Raw genomic sequence first — 17,968 nt, 5'->3', positions numbered from 1 at the left:
GTTGGGACTCATTTGGGAAATCAGTTTAGGCCCATCCTTTATGCCAGCCCTTAATCTCTTCCACATCAGTCTCACACCAATAAAGTGAAGAAAATTATCACTTCTCCCTCTGTTTGCCTTGCCTAATTAATGTGGGCACAATCCAGGACAAAGACAGCCTGTTAATCTATAATTATACAATGCCCAAGAAAATCTAGCCTCGATATCAGGTACAGTTTTAAAGAGCTGTGTGCTTTCAAATATAAGATACTGTAATCTAGATGATATATAATGAGACTAATAAAAGATGGGTGGATCTCCATCCTGTTCCACTTCTAATCAGGTGAGATGAGGTAACTAACTTCATCCCCGTGTTTTGGTTTTGCCAGTGCTCTGAGGATTAAAATTGAAGTTTAAAACATGGAGTTGAGTTGGGGTTATGGCTTTCAGCAGGGTTTGAATTGGCAATAGGAGGAGTGAGACAGAGCAGTGCAACACATTGAAAATCCTGGGAAGAAGAGAAGCAGTAGCACAAGAGCATTTTAGGTTGAAAACAGTCGTGATCTAGAAAATATCATCATATATTGAAACAATGAAGTTCAAAAGGGTTACTTAAGAAGGAGAAGAGTTACTGGATGAGGGAAGGAAACTGGACAAACATTTAACTGTCACTTGAACTATTTGCACCTTGTCATTTCCCCTTTTGCCAGCAATCGTGACATCCAGCACACAACCCAATCTTCCCAAAGTCTTGATACCTAACACGTAAGCTTCTTGCTGGACTAACGAGTGCCTTTTCTCCCCTCCTCCTGTGTTTCAGGTCTGGATCTGTCACATGTCTCCCTACAACGAGTGCTGCCTGACGCCGGGGGTGACATGCCCTGAGCCGTTTGCCCTCACCTCCAATGAGACCTGTGTCATAAAATACCCCGACACAATAGTGGACATAGTGGACCCTGACTTGCCACCATATTCTGTGATATATCCAGGCCCAACTCTCACCACTTTCCCTCAGCAAACCCTAGTGGGATCTACTGCACTCTTCGATATCAGAAACTTACTCTGTTCCAGGGGATCTCATGGGTTTAGGGGCATGTGTGGTTCTGGGACAGCATGTAACTCAGGATTATCATTATATGATACAGGAAACTTTAATCCTTTTTCTCCTCACTTGTCCAAGCCATTTTGTTATAGAACTTGCAGGCCAACCTAAATCCAACATGGATATCTGTCGATTAAGTGAAAAGCAGAACTGAACAGTAAGGCAGATCATGACTAAGTTTATGGATAATGGATTATAGAAGTGCTGAGCTCCCACAGTTCCTAGTGGAGTCAATAAAAGCATGGCTTCCTGGCACTAGACCTGCATGAAGACTAGAATTTCTAAGCTATAAGAAATTGAAATTTCACTATTGATCTTATTCAAAATTAGGATGAAATAAAAAACCAGAATTTTCCAAGAAACAAGATTTTCAAAAATATATTTTTGGTTTGATAAAAATGTATCTCAATAAATTCAAGTTTTTATGCCAACATTGACTTTTTATTATCAATTTCTCTCAAAATAAAAAACATGTAATATTTCAAAATTATATGACTGAAAATATTGGGTTCCAAAATGAAATTTTATCAAAGTTCATATTCACTTGTTTATTTTGCTGAACCAGCATTTACCATTAAAAAAATCAGCTCTACTTGGCATTTCTTAAAATTAGACATTTGTAAGTCTTTCTTGTGCTTTATTTCTGCTTAGACCCATGATATAATGGTTTCCCAGCTTATTTTTCTGCCTATATCTCATTTGATGCAAGCCAGGGCAAAAAAAATAACTTCAAGCAATTGTAATAGATTTCTTTGTAAAATACTTCTGATCAAAGAAGAACAATCTATGCAAAATCATGGAACTGGAGATTCATTGTAGACCCTCATGAAGTCCTGGAACTCTTCTGATTATATCCTATCTATCTAATTTTGCACATGTATATTCAGTTTCTCATTCCCATTAAATATTGTCATGCAGCATGCACTTTTTGGTTTTCCTTTTTTCCCTAAACTTTATTTTTAAACCCTTGTGAGTCCCACTATAAGTGGTGGTGTCACCTTCCTGAGGCTCAATACCCATGCCAGCATTAACTAAATCACCACTCAATATTTATAAACTTTTGTGTTTTTCAAGAATTCATTCCAACAGCATTTCTGCATGGAAGAAATGCTGCTGTCCCCTGCACAGTGCAGTGCCAGTACACTTCTGAAGCAGTTCATGGAAAACTATCTGGCAGCAGCAGCATGGAGTACCATGAAACCTTCTCCACACTCCTTCCCAGGCTGTCAGGAGTGCAGGTGCTCACCCAGCAGATGCAGATTTTTGAATTAATTGAAGTACTAGAATGAATTTCCCAGCTTACTCACAAGGCCATTCCCCCCAAATAGGGCAAAAATCATTGATCAAGCATGTACAGGCAGCAGCAGGGCACTATAACCCTCTCTCTGGGTCACTTTGTTGGGACAACTTGTGCAAGAAGAATCTACAATGTGGATACATGCAACTTAATAGTTCAAAGCAAATATATATATATTGGCCAACATACAGTAATAGCTAGGACTAATGAGTTATTAGGCTGAGCATTATAATATAATAATTAATTAGTAGGCTGCTCATGTTCCCCCCCAAGAGGCACTACAGGCCCAGCAGAGGAGCAATTCTGCTTTTAATTATCTATGTTCTGTGACTGAGAAGGATCAATCGCTTCCCCCCCCCCCCCCCCCCCCATTACGCTGTGCTTTCAAAATATTTTTTAAAAAAGAACAAATAAGTGAATAATTTTTGGCTGGGCCTGTAGCAGTAAATCCATGAAGAATTACATCAAAGTTCACACCCTTAAGTCAGAGACAAAAGCTGCTACCTCCTAAGATTTTAAAACAGAGACCTTTTCCCCATTGTAATTTCCAGGGGACTCTGTTTCCAACAGCCTTCCCCGTGCCCCAGGACATTTTCTCCATACTAATCTACTCAAGTTCTTGGAGTCTGCAAACTAAATCTGCAACTTTTTTCCATAAATCAAACCCAACTTCAGATGGCTCCTGTATGATCCTTTCAGTAATAACAAATACAGATTTCAGAATGCTTCATAAACATTATAATTTGTACACATGCAGAGCATTGCAAAACTAAGCCTCTGCCTTTGGATTTAGACATCCAAATGTTGAGCAACACCTACACTTCAGAAATACGTGTACGAGGATTGCAAGCATCATTTTTCAAGTGAGATCATTATTTTGCATTTTTCCATAAAAAGCTTTTTTTAATTTTAAACAAATTGCCCCACACATACCCCAATGCTTTTCAAAGTGCATGGGACAAATCCCAAGACAGTGGAAGCCAGATATCTCTCTTCCCTTCAGCAATCCAGTATGCGTTATGCTCATTTTGCATGAATACATAATATTCGTGTATTTTGAATATCTGTACCTTGTAACAGTCTAGCCCCATGAACATGCCTCCAATAGTGGTCTATTTAATAGCAAATCAGCAAGCCAAACACTAGTAGCTACCATCCATCACTAAAGTCACACCGCTGTTTACCACCACCACACCTGTCCTACAGATTTAGCCATGATGCTTGTCCTAGTGTCTGTGATGGAGGATCCTTGCTCATTTGGACCAAAGCCTGCAAGGAGGGGATGGTGTCTGTTCTTTTTCTCCTTCCCCAAGGATCTATGCAAAACCTGTGTTGGTCACACAACCATAAGTGACCTGGCACGTACATGCCATATGTAATTTTGCTGTGAATACACTCAGCTGCTATGTGGCCCAGACCTTTGGGCAATAGCCATGCTATAAAGGAGGGCAGGTGCATGCAGCACTGGTGTCAGTGCCGGGAAGCTCTGCATGGCTGCAGTCTGCAGAAAGGAGAAGGATCACTCAGGCCCAGATTATGTACTAGAAGTCTGTTTTTATTCCCTTGCACAGTTTCCATACAGCCTGGGTTTTGATTTAATCAGATTTATACTCCAACTCCCTTTAGCATGAGAAGTGCCTCTCAGAGTCAGCTGGGGCAAAATCATTCACTGGGAAATCTTCAAGTGTCCTCAAGGAAAGAGTTTCGAAATACTTCCTAAGGGCTTTGTATTGATTTACATAGGCAAAGTGCCTATTATAAAGTTAATATCATATAACTCAATTTAGATGTCCTGGAATCAGATCTTTACTATCAAGTAGCTATACATCTAGTTCAGGTGCATCTGATAATAAGCCTTGAATATGCAAAGGGATTGTTCATCTCCAAAAAAACTTTGCCATGCAGCAGACTCTCCATTCCCAGTTCTCCCTAACATCCTTCTCTTTCCCTCTCCAGTTTCAAAGAACTTCTATGTGCAGGACCAGGATAGACCACTCTTACTGTTTACATTCTTGCTCTTTGCTTATTTCCTAAATTTGCAACTTCTTTTACATCATTACCAAGTTTTTGGTCTGCCCTCTCAAGGAACTTCTGAGCAATAACACCCACCCACAGTTATTTAGAAGAAACAAGTTCAAAATCTTCATCTCAAACACGTTTTTGCTTTTCCTGCACAAAACATTGAAACAAACAAATGGGATTAATCAAACCATATCTCAGACTCCTTACATTCAAATATCAAGTAATAACATCACTTTAAATTGTGCATAAAAGCTTCATTCATGATACTTTATTAATATAGTCATCATTAGTTCTAGTCCTTGAGCTTTGATTACTTCAATTTCCATTAAAAGTCAACCCCCCAGGGCAAGTATGTGGGAGCAGAGGTCTGTGTGCTGGACAGCATTTCTCACCCTGTAACCATCCCAAGTCTGAGGTCTGCCAGGGAGGACACAGGATGACTCACATCAGATTTAGTGCTACACCCACAGATCCCTAAAAATACTTTATTCCTTCTCCTGCATAATTTGTTTACATTCCTGTGGTTTGTTCCTGATTAAATAACTTCAGGTTTCCATGCCATAAATAGTCCTTAAAATTTGAGATGAATGTGTGGGATTCCCCTGGGGAGAAAAATTCACTTGTTAAATACATCCTGTTGAAGGCTGAGCACAAATACTTTCAAAGAACTTTGTGAAGGCTGTACATCATCTTCTACAGGCACCGCACTACACTATTACAAATCACCAGTTTCAGCAAGCTCTGACACACACCTGAAAACTATCCTTTCTTTTTATATGCCAAGACTGATTCTGTTTATTCACTACTCATTAAGAAACAACTGTGCTTTAAAGCAATGTTTCAGATCTGCACACTGCATTTTAGATAACATGACTGAAAATTATAGAGAGATGTTAAAGCCTGATAAAACCAACCTGCACCACCTGAGGATCTAATTCTGCATTTCTAACATTTTCTTAGGTCTCTCATCCAACCTCTTGTTCAAAGCAGGATCAACTCTGAATTCAGACAATGATGCTGAGGGTCCCCTTCATGGGCAATTTTTTTTCCCCTTCTCATGTCAATCTGAACCTCTCTTGTTTCAGTTTATACCCATCACCTCTCATTCCCCTGCCATACATATCCACAAATGGCCCAGTTCCATCTTCTCCTTAACTTGTGCTCACCTCGAATGACAGTTCAGCCTTTTACTTTTGTGCATCTGTTCCTGGTCTATAAATGGTGACAATAGCTCCTTCTCCACCCTTTGACAGGTCAGACTGATGATCCTAGATATGATCCCATTCAGGGACCATCCCTTATGTTGCTATTTCATAGCCAACAACATGTAGCCTTCATTTTGATTGTGACATTACAGGTAATGTAAAGCTGATGTACACTGTTATAACCCAGTCTGGTCTGCTCCTTATCTATCTCTAGGAAACCAGCCAGCATCTTCAGCATCCATATTTATATGCATATTGAAGAAAGATAACAATACTTTTAAAGCAAGGGCTTACACATGACAGAAGGAAAAAAGTTTGCTACCTGTATGCTGCTGCCAAATGCTGTACAATGAAGAGTTGGGGTGGGTGTGAAAAAGAAAAACTCTAGACTTAAAGGGAAAGTGAGGCACGTTGTGTAATGTCATGCGGGGCAACCAGAGGGAGCTGTGGAGACCAAATATTACGGAGTTAACTCAGCTTCTTGTAAACCTATCTGCATGACTTGTTTCCACCTATACACCAAGAAACAGGATTAACAAAAAAATACATGCTGGGATCAGGGAGAGCATGCAACGTAGGTATACTCCAAACAGATTTTACATCATTTAAATAATTTAATTTTCTTTCCTGCTCTGAACAAGCCAGCATTTCAATTTTCTTGTATTACAATATATTTCAGTACAGTTCTGGTCAGCATGTGGTGAGGGAGAGGTCTTTCTTCTGCCCTACTCCCTTCATTCCCTTTCCTTCTCTGCTCCTTCAACATTTATTTCCTCTAAGTTTATCATGTCAACTGATAATTTGTTGACAGTTCTTTGTCATTTTTCAGTATTCAAAATCTAGTTTAAACCCAGCTAGAAGTGAACAAGAAGTACAAGTCCTGGGTTCTCCTACTGCATTTAGGGGTTTTTCATTGGTCTGCTAAGCCCTAGAAATGTGTTGGTAAAGGCAAAGAAAAGCTAGTGAACCCCAGCCCCCCACACCTGTGGAGGTCCTGATAAGGCTGGAAAGCAAGAAGCCAGCAATTACACACATCATGAGGCCATTACGCAAGAACATTTCCCCTTTTTACCCACCAAATGGTATCAAGAGACCTTCAGAAAAGGGTCTGTTCTCTTGAGCTGACAAAAACACTTGGAGAAGACCATCCTTCACCCTGTCATATACCCAGTCCATGCTTTGTTTTTTTTCTAGTAGCTGTAGAGTTTGATTAAATCATACTTCTGCTGTAAATTAAGATTTGAGGTGTTTCTGGAAACACCCTGCATAATTAAACACCATGGGAATGTTCTGAGGACTGAATGTTTCACAAACACTTATTAATACCTTGCCTATGCAAATAGTTCTGTTATGATAATAGCTGTAGTTGACGCCTAGTGTTGGGTAATAGTATCACCTTAAAGGAGATATCAAGGTCATTTCTGGCATTGTCCTAATTAGACTGTGATTCACTGCCTCAAATTTTGGATTATTCAACTTTCACTTGCAGTTTGTATAAAATCAGAAAGTCAGAGTTTCTGATAGTGTAAAAAACAGTGGATCTATACACTAATACATGATTAACTCTTGCTACCAATCTGGACCTATATTTCAGTTCATACTTGCCTAATGGGCAGAATTCTTGTTGAGGTGTACAGATGATGTAAGCACATAGAGCCTCATTGAAGTGAAGAGAATGAATGTTGCAGACCTACATCAGCAGAGCATCCATCCACAAGCATTTTCCTTTGATTATTTCTTCATTAGCAAGTGCTCCTGACTCAGCTTTATGAACAAAACTTCAGAGCACAGAAGTTGAACAGAACTGGTTTGACCACATAAACTATATCTTAGCTAGGCAAGAGACGTTATTACTGCTGTCCCTGCCTTACACAAGGATATAATTTTCTAAAACAATTTAAAATTAATAGGTGCTGACAATATTAACATTCTCTATTGTGGAGTATGCAGTCTGCATTACTCTTTGCCCTTATTGCCTTTATTACCTTTGTTAGTCACTCTAGAGTACAACACAAAAACTAGGGGAAAAAAAGAAAATTCTGTATAGTATTGCTACATTATGTGAGATTTTTGAAAAGAGTTAATTACCTTGTAGTTAAGGGATTGCATCTTAATACAACAGCTGGGATTCAGTTCCTAGTTCTGTCAGAGATCTCCCAAATGCCACAGGGATTGACTAAAAGGAGAATCCAGAGTGCTTAGCTAGAATCCTTTTGTAGGGGTGAATTTCATACTTTAATACCTTTAATACCTATGTTTTGAAATCACAGGTTTGGGGTGCATCCTTGAGCAGAGAAGTCTTCCAGCTAGAGATTACCAAAGAGTTAGAACCAAGAGACATCGAAAACTTAGGGAGGAAAAGAAAAAAATCTAGACTACATGTTCAGCTGAATTATGAGCCCCTCTGACATATACGACATTCCTCCTACCTTGTTAGGACCAAATCATGAAAACCTGAGGCTACCTGTGCCATGGCACATACCAACAGGCTGAACACTACCCCAGACAGTACTGGTGGATTTAACTCTGCCCCTGTGCACACGGAGGCACTGTACGTGATGGGAGGCTCCCATGCATACAGAGGCTCCCTCCGGTGGCAGATGCCACCAAGAGGACCTTGTCAAAGTGTGCATGCAGTACACCCATTTTCCAAGAAATCAGTTCACTGCACTCACTCATCCCTCTGGAGGGAAGCTTCATGCATAAAAAAAGCCAAGCACATTTAAATGAATTAAAACCACCACCACAGTGTTTATGACATGATGCATTTATGACATTAATTATTCTTATTTTATGAGGCACCCCTAAAGATCCCCTGGGCTGTGGAGCTTATCAAGAATATTCTGGAGACATCAGGAAACGAGATTTCAAAAAAGTTCAAACATCTATTAGTATGTCATACATGGAAATTATTTTACATTAATAGTAATAATATCCTAATGGATTTAGACTGCTCTGACCTCATGTAGAATGAAATATGTAAAACATTTGTTTAATCAACTCATTTTAAGCTTCATAATTGGAGATGGCTTCATTTTTACTTAAAAGATAACTCTGATAGTTTCGCTCTTTAAAGTTTTTGCACCAGATACTTCCTCTGGCTTGGATAAGAACACATCTGCTGTAAACTTCATTAACATTATATCAGATGAAAAACAAGCCCTGTGTTTCTAGAGATTTATCTAGGCGTGGAGACAAATACTGGATGTTAGCTTGTATTTCCAATAAGGAAAGTAAATCTTGTGTGTGCTGACACACTCTGCTGCTGACATTCTCTGAGAATCCATGTGCAGTTATGTTTTTAGCAAAGGTAAGTCATCAAGTTATTAATTCTTAGTGTATCTTTAATTCTTAATGAAATCAGTGGAGCAAAACCAGGAAATTTCAAGATGAAAAGAACTTGCAAGTTCCCATCTGCATTTTGTATTATTACCTAACTCAGCTTTAGATAATCATAAACAGTAAGGAAAACAATTACTGCAACTACAGGAGTAATACATGCAACAAACTTTGCTTCATAAGTAATTAAGGCCCTTTACACAAAGGGTGTCTCAGGTCCTCCAGGCAATCTGGGAAAGGGTATAAATACTCTCTCCATGCAAGGCTTTTCTAACTGCTTCTCTTGACTTGTTCTCTCCGGTACACTGAGTAAGTCTGATTTGACAACTATAAGAACCTTGAGTTTAATTTTGCTTTAGCATGAATTTTGTTAAAATTGGGAGTAAATCCTCCATAAATATTCTGACTCTCAGAGACATTAGTAAGCATCTTTCTACAGATGTGTTTATGCTGGATAAAGCATGTAAAAATAAAAGCAAGGGCTTTTCAAGATTGCTTTGGGCTGTTAATTTTATGGGAGAATTAGGAATTTCAATCTTAATTCTGAAAAATTTTCAGAAGAGCTCTGAGAATAGATTTCAGCATTGCTTTTGTGTATATGGCATGATTAGGGGATTCAGCAGTTGTTAGGTGGGGGAATTTCATAGATAACTATTGAAGTAAAAGCCTTGTTTGAAGACAGTTCTGTGTAGCTATAGACATGCAGCATTGCTGTTGTTCATAATCTGCCCATCCTTAGCTAATTTAATTGGAGTCACAACAAGCTGCACCAAGTGATGATTAGATACTATTTCTTTATGTAACTGTGGAAATAAGCTTTCATTTCTAGCTATTAAAACTTTGCTAGTATTTTAATGTGTTTTTTCAGAAATTAAATTAAGCTTTTTTCTAGGTCAAAGCTACATTCTAACCTAAGGGTATTTGGGGGAAAATGCTATGCATGTTTTTTGCCTTTTTTTTCCCAGAATGATACATTTCAGCATACTTTTGCTTTCCTCTCAATATAGTTGAGACAAGTAAATAGATCAAAGAGCAGATTGCCCTGCCCATTCTCCTGTGCCAGCATGCTGCTAACACCTGGTGCAAAACAGCACTGAGCTTCTGAAGTGGAGGAAAGTAGCTTTCAGGATATTTTTACTCTATACTTGGCAATATAATAGTTTATTTATTAGAAAGTGTTGCTGGCTACATATTTTAGGATACTGTATACTACTTCTCCATAGATAAGACTTAACTGATTTCAGAGATTAGCTCCAAACTACCCACCATCTGCCTTAGAAACACTCTGCATTTTCTGTTTACTTATTGTAAAGAGTACTGCAAAGCTGCCATCTTCCATAGTCCTCGTCTTCCAAATGTTCTCAAAGACAGCAGTTCTAGTATAGGGCGGCACACAGGACTTAACTGAGAATAAAATAATACTTTTGCCTTTTTCATCGCTATAAGGTATCTTTGATTTACAAGTTTAAAAAAAAATAGTGCAATGCTATACCATGGATACCATGGCTTTTATATGAAGATTTAACTGAAGAACAAAATAAACACTATTAAATGTGTGTACCCTAGCTAAAGCTGCAATTTTCATATTTGGATTGACAATATCACCACAATAGAAATATTTTAAATGATGTGTCTTACTTATTAAACCAGTATTTTTAACCCCCCATTTATTCTTAGCCTTTCATTTTTCTGTGTTTTAGTGGAACATTTTAGTGCCTGATAATAACAGGAATCTGCAAGAAAATAATATAGGAAATTAAGCAGGCTGCTAAACAGATTACTCAACACTCACACCTATTGAAAATCCAGATTTCTTTCCCCTTGCTCCCTTACACCCCATCTGTAAAACACAGACTGTAGGCACCTGCCCTGAGAAGCTGTGTGTGGGAGGAAAAGAGATGCTGTGGGAACAAGTTCAAACTTGTCTCCAGGAAATATTACAAAGGACTGGGAGGTTTTAGAGCAGATGTCTGTTTTGGAGGCAGCATGCAAAGAAAGGGGAGGATTTTTGCTCCCAGAGGAAGAGAAGTAAAGAGACCAAGCTTAAAGCAGCAAATTAGAAAGGACAAATAGATGCAGGCTAAGTAAAAGGTGGCAGATACAAGGAAAGGAGCTCAACTGTTGTCTTCATCCAAATCATCTCTGTCTAAAGATCTCTTGGTGCCGAGCTTAGAAGTGACAATAACCAAGCACATGGGGTTTTGTTGGTTTTTTTTTTCTCTAATTCTGCAAATAAATTGCAGGCACTCCCCTACCACAGCCTGGCGATGGCTTCCAACCAGCTGGCATGCACCAACCCCTGCGAGGCAAAGTGTCCCCAGCCCCTGGCCACCAGCAGCAATGAGCCCTGCGTCGTGGCCTGTGGTGACTCCCGGGTGATTATATACCCACCACCCGTTGTTGTCACCTTCCCAGGGCCCATCCTTACCACCTACCCGCAGCAAACCGTCGTGGGAGCCTCAGAGCCCTCCGAGGTGGCCCTGGCAGAGCCCCCCACTGCAGCACCTCTGCCAGCAGATGTGACAGGGAGGCTGGAAGCAGCAGTTGAGAAACTTGCCCCACAGGTCATTGCCCAACCTGAGCCACGGTGTGCCCCAAAATACTCCTACACCTATTCATCCCAATGGACACATCCATGCAATTCATACCGCTCAGGGAAACGGTGGACGTACTAAGCTCAGCCATGGCGTGCACAGAGCAATGTAAAGAAGCAGCAAAGGAAACTCGAGATGCAAATTGGGGGTGGAACTGATAGGCACCAGCCCAAGTGCTGGGTGTTGTCTGGCTCCAGCTGAAAAGAATGAGAGCTGCAAATGCTCAACACCTGTGAAGGGCAGGCTCATGTGTGCATTTTCTCATTTTGCCTTTAGTTTAGATCTGTTATCCTCTGTCTTTCCAGTCTAGTCATCTGCTTACATTGTGCTTTGTCTTATTTCAGTTATATTACTGATACTGAACTTAGAGAGGTGACTTAGGATGCTAGAAATTGCACACAGCAACTGCACCAAAGGAGAAAAATCATTTTTTATAGACTGCATCACTTTGGCCCTGGTGATTAGCCAGAGCCTCACTGAACCCCTGGAAAGATGGTCTTTATATTCTGTACAATTTTGTTCCAGAATTGTAGAAAAGCTGTCTCTTTCCAAATAAATTTTCTGTACCAAAGTATGTCTTCTGGTTTTCATTACCACATAATAATTTCCTTCTTCTTTTCCTTATCAATTGAATTTATAGTATATTTATCCTTGGTCAGAGGTATTCCATGCTTCTTCTTTGAGTGCAAAGGTCACAAAATCCCAGGAATACTTTTCTATGCAATGTCATTAAACATGTGCTGAACATACTCCCCAGGACCAACCTGAGTCCCTGGCAGTTGCTGCTTGTAACAACAGTCCCTGCAAGCGCTCTGGTAATGCTCAGCTCCAAATTTGCCACGTCCATCTTGGGACAGAGCAACTTTCCAGCACTTTGCCCCAAGCCCAAAGCAAGACATGAGTATCTGGGTGCAGCAAGCAGGGTGGAGAAATGCACAGCCCACACACAGCCCTCTGACACACTGTGCAGAGCTTCCCAGAGGTCACAGGAGGAAGGATGCCCTCGGGCTGCCCACACATGACAGCACTTGTAAATGCACTAGACACGTTGCACAGTGCATGCTCAGTACATTACCCTGAGCATCATGACTGACTGGGGGGAACAGGGTGCAGAGTATGAATGGGAAAGAAATATTCCACTAATTTAGTTTTCATTCCTCTATAGACCTCACAAAACAGAAAGTGATATTTCACCTTTGACATCTCTCTTTTGTAATGAAGCTAATCATTTGCTAGTAACATCCCTACCTTACAGTTCAAAAGTCTTTCCTGAGAGAAATTCAGAGCTTCCACAAATGTTTTTAGTGAATGAATTGCCATCTAATATTTCACATCATCGCTCAGTTATAGACATAATTCCAGCCACAGTGAAGAAAAAATTCAGACCAAACCCACTTGCTCATGCAATGCAGATTCTTTAATGTAGACAGAAAATGTGATAGACAGTGTCACCAAGAAACAAAACAACACATAAAGAATAAATAGGAAACATGAAAATCATAAGGCTGTGTCAAGGCACAACCCATGGCTCCACTCCAAAAATTCCCCCCTCCTATTACAGGTTGGGAGTCTCAGAGTGAGGCAGAGCAGGGGAGACTCTCATCTGAGAATGAGTACAGCTTCACTGTACCGCAGAAAGAGGGGAGCTTCTAGAGACAGTGCTGGAAACCCTAAAGCCACAAAATGCAGATCTGCAATGTTACTCTTTGCAAATAAGCAAGGATCATAAAGACCAATTAGCTGATTTGCCACAGCCCAAAGAGGGATTGAAAGCTTTGTTCTGCATCTGGTGGTAGAAGACAAGAGGTGCTAAATGTGGAGACCGAGGGCAGATGCAGCACTGGACTCCATGGACGTATGGGGTTTAACAGGGCCAGCAGTTACCATTGAGGTACATGTGGCCGACCCACCACCCACCATATCCGCAACCCCCAAAGGCTGCATAGCCCCAGTGAGGCCCATAACCTCCATAGACCCCATAGCCCCCATAGCCCCCAAGGCCTCCATACACCCCATACCCCCTAAGCCTCTACAACGGCCACGGCCTCCAAAAGTGCCGCCAGAGCCCCCTCCAACGGCGGGGACTCCCGCCGAGCCAACAACGCTGTACTGCGGGAAGGAGCTGAGGATGGGCCCAGGGAAGGCGACAACAGGGTGCATTGCAGACCAAGGGGTCTTAACAAGCATTTGACCACCGAGACTGGGGGTTGGATCACCACCGTGGAGTCAGGGCACCGACGCATGCAGGGCTCGTTCGCAGTGTCAGCCAGCGGGGCTGGGGGGGACACCCCACAGGAAGGGGCCCACAGGCTGGAGCAGGGCATCCTTCGGTTTCGTAGGTAAAGCTGCAAGACAAGGCAGAGCTATGGCTCAGTGCACGGCCTGATCCCAAATGCATCCTGCCTCCCTCGTACTTGGAAGCAGCATCCCAGGACATGCTCTGCATCATCTCAGGCGGTCAGAGCACAAACACGTTCCAGAGTTGAAATGCTTGTTAAGACCCCATGGTCTGCAATGCATCCTGTGGTCAACTTCCCCGGGCCCATCCTCAGCTCCTTCCCGCAGTACAGCGTTGTTGGCTCGGCGGGAGCCCCCGGCGTTGGAGGGGGCTACGGCGGCACTTTTGGAAGCCGTGGTGGTTTTGGAGGCCTTGGGGGCTAAGGGGGCTATGGGGGCTATGGAGGCTCTGGGCTTTATGGGGCCTAAGGAGCCCTTGGGAAATGAGGATATGGCGGCTGGCGCGGAGGCCACAGGTACCTCAACGGCAACTGCGAGCCCTGCTAAGCCCCACGCTGTGTCCGGCCACAGATGAAGAAGAGCTCCGGAAAAGCCCCTGGCACATCCCAACACGACGCTCTTGGGAAGCACAGCCCTTTGGCATTGCTGGCCTCCAGAGCCTGGATGCCTCGTGCCTGCCTGGGGCCCAACTCTGCCTTCCTCCTGCCCCGCTTGAGCTTCCCCTCAAGACCCGTTGCCCCCTGATGACAGAGACCCGCACTGGGTGCCTGCTCCTGTGGCACGGCTGCTGCTGCTTGTAGCTCTGCCCACTGCCAGGGAACAGGGGAAGGCCCTGGCCAGGGCTCTGCTCTTCACCCCGCTCCCTCCTCCCCTGGAACTGCAATAAAAGCTGTGCTGCATCGCAATGTCGACCCATGGTTTTTCTTGATGCTTCCTTCTTTTTTCCCACTTCCCCCAAACCTCCTCAGGGCCTGTCAGTCTGGGCTGCCTGAATCTCCCACGGTAGTGCCCTTGGAGCATTTGGGCAGTTTGCTCGGTGTGTTACAACTGATGATGACAGTCCCGGCTGGGTCTTGTGGAGCACATCCCACTCAGCTTCCTCTGGTCTCCCACCAGCAATAAACACACTGCATTTCCAAAGCCCACTTCCAATACGTGAACGTGCCAGAGGTGTCTTGCAGCAGCTCTTGCGAATCCGCTGCCAAACCAGCATGCCTGGCATTACCTCTTTTTCTTGGCTTGTTATTGGTCACATTTGGAGGTCCAGGGAAATGGAGAGACGAGCACTGCATGTACAGGGCTGCTGGCCATGTCCCCGCACCCAGCTAGAGGTGGGGGGCACTGGGAAGGGGTGAGGTAGACACAGCCAACTTTTCCCAAGTTTCCTCTCAGAGCCATGAAATGGCCACACGTAGCCAGTCACGTGAAGCGCAAAGCTCTTTGAGCAGGCGGTTGGACGGCCTACCCTCCAATCCTGAGGTCCCTCCCTTCCCCAAGTATCTTCTCTGACCGTGTGATCCCGGCGCTGCAAGGTGGTCTCGGACAGAGACAGTTCCGGCCACAGGCATCAGGAAGGGCAGCGGGGCAGCACGTTGGTCACTGCTGGCGAGCTCAGGAAAAGATGCGTCATCCACAATTGTGAACACACAGCATGGGAAGAAAAGGCAGCAAAACGGCAAGAGCAGGCATTCGTTTCTTCCGCCGCCTGAACAGAAGTTTGCACGTCTTCTCCTCCCCTCGAGGTCGTTTCAATCTCTGCCCATCCGCGCATCTGGCCAGGTCCCCCCCTGCACTGACTCTCGACCATCCACCAGGTCCTGGCTCACGAGATGTCCCCTGCACGTCCGCTGAGGGCACAGGGTGCAAGGGGTTTTGGTGACCCCGTCACGGCTGCCGTGGGTGGGTGCTTTGGGTGGGTGTGGCAGTGTGGGCTGCTTTCTTTGTGGGCTGGTGTGCAAGGAAGGTCAGCAAAGGGCTAGCAAAGTCTGGTGCAGAGCACCGGGCTGTGCGAAGCTCTCCTGTCCTGCCTGGGCAGAGCCGTGTCCCCAGGCTGCAGGCGGGTGACACAAGGAATGCCGGGAAGGGCTTCTGCTCAAGCAGTGAGTGCAGGGCAATGCCAAAGTGCTCCAAGGAGCAGTGGGAGACAGAGGAAGAAGAGGAGGAGGATGAGGAGGGGTGCAGGAATGTGGAGAGGATGGAGGCAAGGCAGTGCTGGGGCTTGCTCACGCTCTCCCCTGTGGACCCGTGGCCTCCCAAGTGGCTCTGAGGTGGGCCTTTGCCGTTGGGACTGGCTCTGTTGGCGTCCCAATGCCCGCAGCCCTGGGGCTGCAGGCAGCCTGTGGGGAATGGCCAGAGTGTTCAGCAAACTCACTGTGGGGCCCAGCAGAGTGCAGGAGCCCAAAGTGGGGAGAAGACAGGGAGGGCAAAGAGGGAGAAGCTGTTGTCAAAGGAGACTAGCAAAGCCCCGCTGGAGGCGGCTGGCTGGTGAAGGCATGTGCTGTCAAGGGCAGGCAGGAGGAAGCGAGGCAGCTCCCGCAGGTCACCCTGACGAGGTCGCGGGTGGGAGCTGGCTGGGACGGCCCGGGGAGCCAAGGCTGCCACTCAGGGTATTGGGTATGGAGGAAGGATGAAGAAAAACGATGGGTCGACATTACGATGCAACAGAGCTTTTATTGCAGTTCCAGGGGAGGAGGGAGTTGGGAGAAGAGCGGGGCCCTGGCCAAGGGCTTCCCCTGTCTCCTGGCAGTGGGCAGAGCAACAGTGAGCATCCGATGTGCCGCAGGAGCAGGCACCCAGCATGGGGCTGCGTCGTCAGGGGGCAGCAAGTCCTGGAGGGAAGCTCAAGCGGGGCAGGAGGAAGGCAGAGTTGGGCCCCAGGCAGGCACGAGGCATCCAGGCTCTGGAGGCCAGCAACGCCAAAGGGATGTCCTTCCTTCGGGCGCCATGTTGGGCTGTGCCAGGGCATTTTCTGGAGCTCTCCTTCATCTGTGGCCGGACGCAGCGTGGGGCTTAGCAGGGCCCGCAGTTGCCGTTGAGGTACCGGTGGCCTCGGCGCCAGCCGCCGTATCCGCAGCTCCCAAAGGCTCCGTAGCCCCCATAAAGCCCAGAGCCTCCATAGCCCCCATAGCCCCCAAGGCCTCCATACACCCCATAGCCCCCTAAGCCTCCAAAACCGCCACGGCCTCCAAAGTGCCGCCGTAGCCCCCTCCAACGCCGGGGGCTCCCGCCGAGCCAACAACGCTGTACTGCGGGAAGGAGCTGAGGAAGGGCTTCTCAAGCGTAAGCACCGAGGCCGGGGGCTGGATCACCACCGTGGAGTCGGGGCACTGCCGCACGCAGGGCTCGTTGGCGGTGTCAGCCAGCGGGGCCGGGGCGGCCACCCCACAGGAAGGGACGCACAGGCTGGAGCAGGACATCTTTCAGGCAGGCAAGGAGTCCTGGAAAACACACCGCGGATTGGGCAAGAGTGTGGGGAAGGGGCTGTATCGAGGGAGGCAGGGAGAGATTCCCAAGTCGCTTCCAAGACCCGGGCTTACCCCTCTGATCAGGAGAGTCAAGCGGCAGAAGCTGGATAGAGGGCTGCAAAGCCTTCAGCTCTTTTATACATGTCCCAGACTGCCCGGGGCATTGGCCAACGGGGTGGCGGCGGAAACTCCACATAATCATGAGATCAAGCGGACAAGCTTCATGACACAGACTGTGATGCGAGGCAATTATATTCCTCCTTACTGGGGACACTGGCGTGCACACGTGCCCTGGAGAGGATAGGGGTGATGGGAGGGGCAGACCATTACACCCCATTACATGAAAGACAGGGCGCTGCTGGAGCTGAACTCGCGGCACCAATAAACCCCGATCTGTCCCTAATCCCCCACTTTGCCTACGTAGAAGAGTCCTGCGCATCCTGCACAAGTGCTTTGCAATCCTGTGCACAACCATCACGCCTGTCATTACCTCTCTTTTACAAGCCGGTAAAGAGAGGCACTGGGAGGTTGGGCAAAGGGAGAAGCCCTTGCACGTGCTGGGAGTGACTTCCAAATGCCCACCATCTCCCAATGCCAGCAACAGCTGCTCATCTCAATTTCTTGGTGTCCACAGACGTCTCTATTAATTGCCCACCTCTAAGGCTCTGGAGGACATTTGTATTTTTAGGTCCTGCTTTCCCCTGATGGCCATGCAAAGAGTAGTGGAG

The 17,968-nt window shown here is 45.2% G+C and overlaps 1 pseudogene; it reads right to left on the bottom strand.

Moving 5' to 3' along the window:
• Nucleotides 1-13,402: 13,402 nt before the first annotated feature.
• On the bottom strand, nucleotides 13,403-13,862 carry LOC140644156 (claw keratin-like; annotated as a pseudogene).
• Between the last annotated feature and the right edge of the window lie 4,106 nt (nucleotides 13,863-17,968).

The sequence above is a fragment of the Ciconia boyciana genome, chromosome 26 (genome assembly GCF_034638445.1).
Source record: "Ciconia boyciana chromosome 26, ASM3463844v1, whole genome shotgun sequence".
Lineage (NCBI taxonomy): Eukaryota > Metazoa > Chordata > Aves > Ciconiiformes > Ciconiidae > Ciconia > Ciconia boyciana.
The sequence above is the reverse complement of the archived record's forward strand: the minus strand, read 5'-3'. Positions and strand labels throughout refer to the sequence as shown.